The sequence below is a fragment of the Salmo trutta genome, chromosome 21, assembly GCF_901001165.1.
Source record: "Salmo trutta chromosome 21, fSalTru1.1, whole genome shotgun sequence".
Lineage (NCBI taxonomy): Eukaryota > Metazoa > Chordata > Actinopteri > Salmoniformes > Salmonidae > Salmo > Salmo trutta.
In genome coordinates, this window is record NC_042977.1 from 15,989,883 (window position 1) to 16,000,453 (window position 10,571).

Consider the following 10,571-nt stretch of genomic DNA (forward strand, 5'->3'; position numbering starts at 1 on the left):
GTAACGCCTGTTTCACTGCACCGGCGGCAGCAGTAGGAGCACATACTTCCCTGTGCTCTTTCCTCTGTGCTCCCTGCTCTCACTAGCATAGTAACCCACATGAATCAAGCATGGAACGGGGCCACACGGCGCCGTCGGCAGCAACTGCAGCCTTAACGATCCCAGTCTTCTCCTCGCAGGCGAGGCGGCGTCAGATGACTGACTCTCCGGCTTTGTGCACAGTGGAAGGGAAGCTCTCTCTCAGGAGGAACAGGAATTTACGGGTAAGCCTACGACAGCGGATGAGGGATTCATGCAGGTTCACCACAACTTTCCCTTTCAATTCTATGATCATTTCTTTTGAGGGGGATTTTTTTTTCTTTATTATTATTATTATTGTTTTACATTTTGTGTCAGAGTGAAGCATGATGAGTGTGCAATCTTGTCATTGTCAGTGTCCGGTTCAGTGGATTGCTATGGATTTGTAAAGTGTGTGGTTAACCGTTAACATATTCATGGGATTCTCCATTCTGCAATTAAATGACAATCATTGCTTGACGGTGAGGTGACCTGTCAAGGAGCTACTGTCATGGTGTGTGTGTGTGTGTGTGTGTGTGTGTGTGTGTGTGTGTGTGTGTGTGTGTGTGTGTGTGTGTGTGTGTGTGTGTGTGTGTGTGTGTGTGTGTGTGTGTGTGTGTGTGTAAAAGAGAGGCGGAAATTACCGACCAAAGACAGATCTGGAGAAAGACAACTCTCCTTTCTCCCCTCTCTCTATCATTATTCCTCAATTTTACAGATTTTTGTGGCACCTCTTTTTTAGTTTGTATCGCTCTGTTCTAGTATCACTCCCTAGCTGTCATTAGGCTCTTGTAGGAGGGTTGCATTTAAGCTTTCAAGGCTTCAAAAGTCTTATTTTGCTACCACTGAAAATATTCAAATAATATCATAGAGTAGTCCCTGAATCGTAACCCAGGTTGTCTGTTGTATGGGCGTTCTGCCTTCTCTCTGTCCCTGCCATACTCTGGTGTAGCTGTAGATGGCTGCTACAGTACTGTAGCGGAGCTGTAGCGGAGCTGTCCACAGAGGTGGTGCTGAAATCTGCTCCTCTGTTTACGCTCTCTGTCTGCTTTCTCTCAGTGTTGTCTCAGTAGAAGGGCTGTGGTAGGAAGTGATCAGTCCTAGTATGAACACCGCACTAGAGAAAGACAAGTCAGAGAGCAGTAAGGGCTCTGTTAGTAATATAACTTCTCTAGTATCAGGCGTATTATGTGAATCAGTGTTGGGACTGAGTTGGTAGAACACACGTCCCTTATAGGTTCGCTTTTGGGTTGTTTGAACAAGATGACCAAAAAGAGTTGTTTGAATAAGCTGACCTGTATGTCAGTTTGATGGGACAGCTGTCGGTATCTCAGGTTTTTATTGGTGTTTCTGTGTATGGTGGTTCCTATTTGCAGTGCTTCTGTGCTCAATGGAGCATATGACTGTGTTTGAGTTTAAATGTAAAGTATAGCTGTTACTGCTCTCAGGGGTGCAATGTTGCTGACGTTAAAGGTGTTCTTGTTGTCAACTGCAGGTAGAAGACCCTAACGTTCGTGTTTCATTGATACAGTAGAATTACCGGATTACGAAATGGCAAAGAGCTTTAAACTTTTTTCATTTTAAAGCTGCATATTTCTTTCCACGTTAAATCATTTTGGAGGGATTTTAGAGTGTGTGTGTGTGTGTGTGTGTGTGTGTGTGTGTGTGTGTGTGTGTGTGTGTGTGTGTGTGTGTGTGTGTGTGTGCGCGTGTGTGTGTGTGTGTGTGTGTGTGTGTGTGTATGAACTGGTCAAATGTCCTGTTGACATGGTAATACATGTCCACGTGCGGGTAGTGTTCATTTGGTGTTTTAGTCTGTTCAATTCCTTCACACAACCACGTCTTGTGTTTTAGTTTCACACAAAATGGTAGGCGGGGCACGTACAGTATTATCTCAGCAAATGCTTTAAAGTATTACAATTTATCAAGTAGAAATTTGTAATAATCATAAATGTTCAAATGGCCCTCTCTCTTTTTTTTGGACAGAAACAAGAGATGCATAATTGTACATATCCACTCAACAGTAATGATACTGTTCAACAACAGAACAAAAAAAAAGATATCCAAAAACACATGCTGTGCACTGTCAAATCATAGGAGCAGACATAGCCTGAGTGAATTCCATTCACACATTCACACGGTACATTCACACGGTAAATTGTGAAACACGCTCACACACACACACACATGCCTCCCCTCTGTCATTTGGCCACAGAAAGCCTCGGCCCCCCTCAGAAAATGAGAGCTCTAATAACAGTCATTGTTCCTGTTTCTGACAGCCTTCATTGCAGGGCCGTCCCTTTTTTTCCTCCTTTTTTTCCCAAACCATCTGTAATTTGCCTCCTGCTGCTAATGGATTTCTCCTCTATGCCTGTCTTTTGTGCAATATGCGTGTGTGTGCGTTCATGTGTGTGTGTGTGTGTGTTCGTGTGTGTGTGTGTGTGTGTGTGTGTGTGTGTGTGTGTGTGTGTGTGTGTGTGGTGTGTGTGTGTGTGTGTGTGTGTGTGTGTACTTGATTGTAGTGGGGCTAGAGCACAGTTGACTATTAATGAAGCTGGCAATCGTGATGCTAAAGGCGGGGTTGAAAGGCCATGGTTTCCATAGCAAGCCCTCGAAACATTTGCCACTCATTTATCCAGTTGTGTTTATTTACTTATTTGTTTATGCATGTTTGTTTATCTAACTGGCATTTTTCTTTTTGTTCCAGGGCTCTCATTTTGCTTGGATTTGCGTCAGTAAAAGCTGATTGCCCAGTGCCACAGAGGAGTGCAATCGAATGAAAGGAATTCCAAGGAGAAGAAAGGTCTGATTGGTGCCTGCAGGTAAGAGCTCCACTAATGAGACATCAACTTCCTAGTTCCTCCCTCTGTACACGCACACGCACACACGTACACGTGAATATACACATAGAAACACACCCGCCCAGGCACACTCACCCCTCCCATCACAGCACCGGTTCACAAATGCACAGTGTCTTCATTTCTGTTTGCAGAACACATCTGACATGGAGGGCCCCACCTGCCCCATCCTCGGGCAGCAGGCCATCTTCAATCAATCACTCAACTCATAGAGAACATGACATCACTCAGGCTCACACTACTATTGAGGACCTCTTGAGTTTCCCTGCTGCTGTCCCCAATGCCCTCTCTTCTCTTCCTCCCCCTCCTTCTCTGTGACTCTCTTCGGTGACGGGTATTCTTGGGTGGATAATACGGATCACGTTGTTATTGCTTAAGAATACGCGTAGTTGAGGAGAGTCCTCTCGACACTGACTTGGAGGAGCTAAAGGAGCTAACGTCCCGCTGCATGAGCCAAAGTAGAGCCAGGATGACTTCCTGGTTTCCATATCCAGGACCATTTATCAAGTAACTAGACAGATTAACAAAGCCTAATTACTTTACTGGGCTTTCAGCTATGCTTTCCAGCCCCTATAGACACTAGCAGCAAAGAGAGAAAGTGAGAGAGAGAGAGAGAGATATTAAACTCTTAGTTACCTCTCCCAGGATGTTTTTTCGCAGTAGGCTATATCGTATTATTGTGAACTGTAATATGATTTGATTAACCATTCTGACGAATGTTGTGTCTTCTGTGTATCGACTCCACCAGTGTTTATTTATTATTTAGCATTTTGTACAATTTGTTCATTTTGGCTTCCGGATGAAACAGGCTATTATGTTCGTTTTCACTTCAGGGAGTTGTGTCTTGTACTACAGGCTTGGTTGGTGCAGTAATGGACATTTGTATTGGTCTTAAAAATACAAAAGGCCTCCTACGCAACATTTAGCTTGCATACAAATAGATTTTGTGGTAACACGGTTTCTGGCCTCAGGACTTCTGCCCAGAGATGGCCACATTGATACCTCATTGAGAGTGAAAGAGTAGACTGGGAGAATATGTTAGGAGAATGAAAAACTATGAAGGAGTAACTGAATTTGAACCCAAAATATGTATATTATACCTCAGTCCTGTGTATCAATACTAAAGGGAATTCCGTGACAGAGAGCTGGTTGTTAGTGATCACAGAGGAAATATCAATACTCAGAGAAACTGCCCTGGCGCATTTAATTTATTCCACAATCTTGCGCCATACAGGCCGTCCCTCTGAAGATAAATTCTGCAAGCCCAGTAACATCATTCCCTGACTTAATGTGTTTGCGACAAAGGGACATTCTCATCCAAAATGATTTGCACATCAAGAAGAGTCATTACGTTTTAATGGTGTCGGGAAATGACCCTCTCTTAGCTTACGCTGGTGGAAATCAATGAGGCCTGCATTACAGTGTTATTGTGACGGTCATTTTCTGCTGAATCATGCTGTTTAATTTCTTGCCCTTCGACAAATCATCTGCCGACTCTTATCAATTTGGCCAGAGAGCTTACGTTTGATTGCATTAGATGAGATCAAATAAAATAAATAAAATAATTGAAGGTCCTCTAAAAATGCTACCATGACATCTCTTGATGTCTAATGTTGCTATCAATCTCAAGCTTATCTAAGACTGAAAGGAGAAGGCAAATGTCTGCTCTAGCCTCTACTGAATCTATTTGTACTGTCATAATTGGATCCTACCAGTAGGGGAGCCCTGTAGCTCACAGTCAGACAATGAACTCAATGAACTGTTTTAAAAGGAGAATGACTTTATCAGCGCTACCTATGATTTTACACTGTTAGCAAAGCTGTGTGTTTGGCATTACAAATGGGCATGCTTTTGACAATCTGTTAATTCAGTTTATGACATTTTGAACATCATTTTCTCATCAGACATTTTTGTTAATTGACTGTATCTATTTTTATGGCATGTTGAAAACCCAGACAATCTGTAAAATCGTGTGGTCCGAAAACAATATGACAAACAATAAACAAACAATTTGAAATATGTGACAGCTTATGTGATTTTATCATGTCAATCATGTCCATCATTTTTTTTTAAATCTCTGTAATACAAAAACAAATTAGAGGATATTCATTCAATCTCAATTGCGATGCCTTTGGAGTGTTATGGCTAAATCTGATCCCAGGACACTTCGATGTTTACTCTTCAATTATTCCCCTGTGATTGTCTGACTGGCTGCTCTCTCTCCTCCAGGAGAATAATGTCGTCTCCACACATAAGCTCCCCTTAATCGATAGACAATTCCTCTCGATTAGCAAGGCACCATTTCCTCCGCAGTGGCCAGACAAAGATAAAGACTTTGGCAGTTTTTTTGAGGGGTGTTTAAACTGTTAGTCATAGAACCAGAACCCTAATTTGGTAACTAAGATGTGTTGCAATTTTAAAAGAGTTAGTTATGCCTGGCTAGATTTAACAATGCATTGCAAATGGAGGACTTCAGAGACTTTCTAAGCAAAGGCTAACACGCTTTAGTAATGACACACTGTAATGCACCACGTCTAAATCATACACCAGATAGATCATCCACTCCTTCAACATGTAGAGTCAGAGCAATCTACTGAACAAAAATATAAATGCAACATGCAACAATTTCTACTTTTTTCCTGAGTTACAGTTCATATAAGGAAATAAATAAATTGAAATAAATTCATTAGGCCCAAATCTATGGATTTCACATGACTGGGCAGGGGTGCAGCCATGGGTGGGCCTTGGAGGGCATAGGCCCACACACTCTTCAGCATGCTGTTTAATCAGATTCTTGATGTGCCACACCTGTCAGGTGGACGAATTATCTTGGCAAAGGAGAAAAGCTCACTAACAGAGATTTAAAAAAAATGTGTTGCCATAATCTTTGAGAAATACACTTTTTGTTGGTATGGAACATTTCTGGACTGTTTTATTTCAGCTCATAAAACATGTTGCGTTTATATTTTTGGTCAGTGTAGTTCAGCAGCAATCTGTAGCCAATGGGCACAGACGTCAGTTCAACATCTATTTCTGATTTACATTTGGTTGAGTTGTCAACTAACGTGCATTCAACATGAAATCAACCCCCCAAAAAATCACCATGACATTGAATTTAGGTTCAAAGTTGGGTTGAAAAACGACAACAGTTGCTTAGGTTGATGACTTCATGCAAATCCAATCCGTTTTCCACGTTGATTCAACGTCATCACATAGCATTTTTTAAAAACGAAATGGAAACAACGTTGATTCAACCAGTTCTTCAACCAGTTCTTCAGACCCATGTTAAATACAGAAAGACAGAAAGCAGATAGGGAATGAACACACACTTGTGAGTATTCAAACCATCCAATTATCGCAAGTCTGTATGTAGTACACTGTGATGTGGCTGAAGGTAATGGTTTGAAAAGTTATTTACCCCCGTCCCCGTCCCGTCCCCAAAATAAACAGATGTTTATTTTCTTCCAGGACCTGGGCTTAATGTTCTGTTTGTCTTTTTGTCCTTATCTACCTCCGTAATCAAGGGTGTGTTAACCTTACCTGATATTCTAGAATTCTAATGCTATGTTTCCTACCATCTTTATGATTATAGAGCAGGCAGAACATTGGAACACAAGTTGTAGTACAATATGTACACTGCCTTCAGAAAGTATTCATACCCCTTGTCTTATTCCACATTTTGTTGTTACAGCCTCAATTGAAAATGGATTAAATATTTATTTTTTTCACCCATCTACACAAAATACCCCAAAATGACAAAGTGAAAACATGTTTCAACAAATGTTTGCACATTTAAAAAAAAAAAAACATAAATATCTCATTTACATAAGTATTCACACCCCTGAGTCAATACATGTTCCTATCACCTTTGGCAGCGATTACAGCTGTGGGTCTTTCTGGGTAAGTCTCTAAGAGCTTTGCAGACCTGGATTCTTTAAAAAAAACTCTTCAAGCTCCATCAAGTTGGTCGTTGATCATTGCTAGACCACCATTTTCAAGCCGATTTAAGTCGAAACTGTAACTAGTCCACTCAAGAACATTCATTGTTGTCTTGGTAAGCAACTACAATGTATATGTGGCTTTGTATGTTAGGTTGTTGTCCTGCTGAAAGGTGCATTTGTCTCCTAATGTCTGTTGGTAAGCAGACTGAACCAGATTTTCCTATATGATTTTGTCTGTACTTAGCCCTATTCCATTTATTTTTATCCTAAAAAAACTCCCCAGTCTGTGCCGATGAGAAGCATACCCATAACATGATTCAGCCAACACCATCCTTGAAAATATGAAGAGTGGTACTCAGTGATGTGTTATGTTGGATTTGCCCCAAACATAACGCTTTGTACTCAGGACATAAAGAAAATGTCTTTGCACATTTTTTGCAGTTTTACTTTAGTGGCTTATTGCGAACAGGATGCATATTTTTGGAATATTTGTATTCTGTACAGGCCTCCGTCTTTTCATTCTGTCATTTAGGTAAGTATTGCTCCCGAGTGGCACAGCGGTCTAAGGCACTGCTTCTCAGTGTTAGAGGCATCACTACAGACCCTGGTTTGATCCCGGGCTGTAGTACAACCGGCCGTGATCGGGAGTCCCATAGGAAGGCGCACAATTGATCCAGCGCCGTCCGGGTTAGGGAAGGGATTGGCCGGGGTAGGCCGTCATTGTAAAATAAGAATTTGTTCGTAACTGACTTGCCTGGTTAAATAAAGGTTCAATACAAAAATATATACATTATTTTAGAGTAACTACAATGTTGTTCCATCCTCAGTTTTATCCTACCAAAGCCATTAAACTCCGTAACTGTTTAAAAGTCACCATTGTCCTCATGGTGAAATCCCTAGGAAGGAAGGACGCCTCTATCTTTGTAATGACTGGGTGTATTGATATACCATCCAAAGTGTAATTAATAACTTCACCGTGCTCAAAGGGATATTCAATGTGTGCCTTTTTTCATTGTACCCATCTACCAATAGGTGCCCTTCTTTGAGAGGCATTGGAAAACCTTCATGGTCTTTATGGTTGAATCTGTGTTTGAAATTCACTGCTCAACTGAGGGACCTTACAGATCATTTTATGTGTGGGGTACAGAGATGAGGTAGTCATTCAAAAATCATGTTAAACACTATGATTGCACACAGAATGAGTACATGCAATTTATTATGTGACTTGTTGTGCAATTTTTTTACTCCTGAACTTAGTCAGGCTTGCCATAACAAAGGGGTTGAATACTTATTGACTCAAGACATTTGAGCCATTCATTTTTTATGAATTTGTAAAAATGTGTGAAAACATAATTCCAATTTGACATTATGGGTTATTGTGTTTAGGTGAGGAGGCTGGAGATGTATCTTGTGTATCAAGAATTGTCCACCTCCCAAAGGACATCCAGCAAACTTGACACAACTGTGGGAAGCATTTGAGTCAATATGGGCCAGCACCAATGTCCCCTCTAAGCTGCACGCGTCGAGCAGCTCCCCAGGACAGCCAAGCAGAGCGTAGAAGAAAAATCTGCCTGAGATTAAACTTCACTCAACTTTCTAGAGTTTTCCCCTGTTAGTTAACACTATCAACATTTCCCTCCACTGTGGCAATTGTGATTGAGTCAACACAATACTAGCCACTTTCAGTGCAACATTCCGAAACTAAATGAACTATGCAATAGCTTTTTGTTGTAGGCAGAACGCATCAGAGTAGGATTCTATTGCCCACGACTCATGCCCATACTCCACACAGACCAGTGCGGCATAGGCAATCAGAGCTGCAGTTGCCCTATATGCAAATAGACCATTGCCGTATATGGATCTGTGCCATTTACATTGAACTGGACTGTGTTTACACCTGTGCTCGTGAGTAGATGTGCTTGTTTTGAGATCAAAGCTGCATGTAGCCACGTGTGCACATTTTGTTCATATCCTTTGGTAGTTAGTGAGTTATTAGCCCGGTTATAGATCATTTGTAGTCAGCAATAGGGTAGTAATTGCTTCCTACAAGAGCACAAAAGGTGTACATTTCTACACATATTTGAAAAGCTAGTCAGTTAAAGAGCTTTTTTTTATCTTAAAGGGGCATCGTTGTATTTTGAGACAGGCTTGAATAAGCTGAGTAGCCAATAAGCAGCTAAGTAGCATAATTTGTCTGATTCTCTGTAATAATAGTATGGGAATAATAATGCATTTAATTTTGTGAAGTGGTTTCTTGCATCAAACAACACAACATTTTCAGTCACCTCCTTGTCTGAAGGACAAGTGGATGAACAGGTTAATGTCAAGCCCTACATGTTTTTTCAAAAGTCTCATGGATGGTAGGGCTACATTAAACACAACACATTGGCTGCTACTGTAGGCTGAATGATAGAACAACTACAGTATTTCCATGTTAAAACAAGAACACATTTCACTGCACTTATCTGGTGTATTTGACAATATATTTTTTATATGGCCAAGTTGTAACTGCACATACATTCTCAATGAAGTAAATATTAAATCAAAACAATACTTTTTCAAGCATCTTAATATAGGAAAGAAGAGCCAATTCAAGAATGCAACAGAATATTTATTTTCTGTTTGCTTTTAAGAAGCTTTAAACTGGCAGCAGTGAGGTTCAAATAGTTCAACCTACAGAATAAACTAACAGACCACTTCAACTACAATAACATTCTCAGTAACGGTTACTGATCATTTTGTTTCTTCTTTAGTTGAAGTCGCTCTGGATAATTATGTCTGCTGAATGACCAAAATGTAAATGTTAACACAAACATTTGAAAAGCATGCTGGGTATTATTCTAATGAGCTTCACCCCAAACAAGTACAAATTTGGTCTGTTGGGCCCAAATTCAAATCTGAACTAATCATAGATGTCTAGGCTATGTCTTACAAGTTTGAACATCACTGTATGGTACGGCACATTTTAGAACAGTAGAGCACAGTAGAGTACAGAACTCAACTAGCTTCATGAGGTAGTCACCTGGAATGCATTTCAATTAACAAGTGTGCCTTGTTAAAAGTTAATTTGTGGAATTTCTTTCCTTCTTAATGCGTTTGAGTCAATCACTTGTGTTGTGACAAGGAAGGGTTGGTATACAGAAGATAGACGTATTTGGTAAAAGACCAAGTCGATATTATGGCAAGAACAGCTCAAATAAGCAAAGAGAAAACGACAGTCCATCATTACTTTAAGACATGAAGGTCAGTCAATGCGGAACATTTCAAGAACTTTTAATGTTTCTTCAGGTGCAGTCGCAAAAACCATCAAGCGCTATGATGAAACTGGCTCTCATGAGGACCGCCACAGGACAGGAAAAGCAAGAGTTTCCTCTGCTGCAAAGGATAACTTCATTAGAGTTACCAGCCTCAGAAATTGCAGCCCAAATAAATGCTTCACAGAGTTCAGTAACAGACACTTCTCAACAGAGACTGCGTAAATCAGGCCTTCGTGGTTGAATTACTGCAAAGAAACCACTACTAAAGGACACCAATAAGAAAAAGTGACTTGCTTGGGCCAAGAAACATGAGCAATGGACATTAGACCGGTAGAAATCTGTCCTTTAGTCTGATGAGTCCAAATTTGAGATTTTTGGTTCCAACCGCCGTGTCTTTGTGAGACGCAGAGTAGATGAATGGTTGATCTCCGCATGTGTGGTTCCCACCATGAAGCATG

The 10,571-nt window shown here is 40.7% G+C and overlaps 1 long non-coding RNA gene across 1 annotated transcript; it reads left to right on the forward strand.

Moving 5' to 3' along the window:
• Window positions 1-27: 27 nt before the first annotated feature.
• Window positions 28-4,934, forward strand: LOC115156803 (uncharacterized). Its single transcript, XR_003868324.1, has 3 exons — window positions 28-263; window positions 2,765-2,879; window positions 3,050-4,934. It is a non-coding gene; the product is annotated as an uncharacterized LOC115156803 (long non-coding RNA).
• The last annotated feature ends 5,637 nt before the right edge of the window (window positions 4,935-10,571 follow it).